Here is an 853-nt window from a genome sequence, read left to right on the forward strand (position 1 = left end):
CACTTTTAGGAATAAAAAGTATTTTTATGGTGAATTCAGAAAGGAAGCTTTTTACAACTGATTTTTCTTTCAACATCTCTCTTGTTTATCATGAAACAGGCATAGCAAAAGGATCATTTTTTGTGGAACAAAAACCAAAACACTAAATTTAATAACTCTTAGGAAGGCAAGAGAGAGATAATAGGGAAAGTCAACACTAAAATTCAAGTCATTTCCTCCAGCTCAGCACTTCAGCCCCCACGTGATCCTCTGGTGGGACTGACACCTGACATAGAGGCCCCTTCATGCTCTGGGCCTCCTCGTTTCCTTTGCTAGTGTCTGGCTAGAGGTGTGTGTGTGCACGCGTGCGTGTGTGCGTGCATGCAAACATGACCACTCACAGGTATGAGCCGGTATGTGCAAGTGATGATAAACTTGAGGATAAGGGGAAGATGGTTGGTTATAAGACAATTTCTTCCCTGACAGGTACATGCCTTGGCTAAGGGGCTACAATCTGTGAGAAGACAGCGCTGAAGTCTCTCGACTCCGACTGCTGTGCTCTGGCTATTGCTGCTGCTCCAGAAACATTTTTTTTGTTTTTTATTTTTGTGGTGGGGCTGGGGACAGAGACCAGCCAGAAGTCGGCACATGTGCTTCCCCAGATACCTTTTATGAGAGCGTTTCTGTGTATACTTCTTATTTCCCTCTAAATCTCCATGGAATGGTGATTTAGTTTTCCACCAGAGGTCTGAATTATTCATTCATTTTTTAAATATTTACTGTGTGTGATTTTTCCTGAATGCCTTTGATTTTACCACCCTAACCTTTCATAGCCTCTGCAAAAGAAAGGAAAACATTTTCTAGTAAAAATTTC

This window comes from Nycticebus coucang, chromosome 1, assembly GCF_027406575.1.
Source record: "Nycticebus coucang isolate mNycCou1 chromosome 1, mNycCou1.pri, whole genome shotgun sequence".
Classification (NCBI taxonomy): domain Eukaryota; kingdom Metazoa; phylum Chordata; class Mammalia; order Primates; family Lorisidae; genus Nycticebus; species Nycticebus coucang.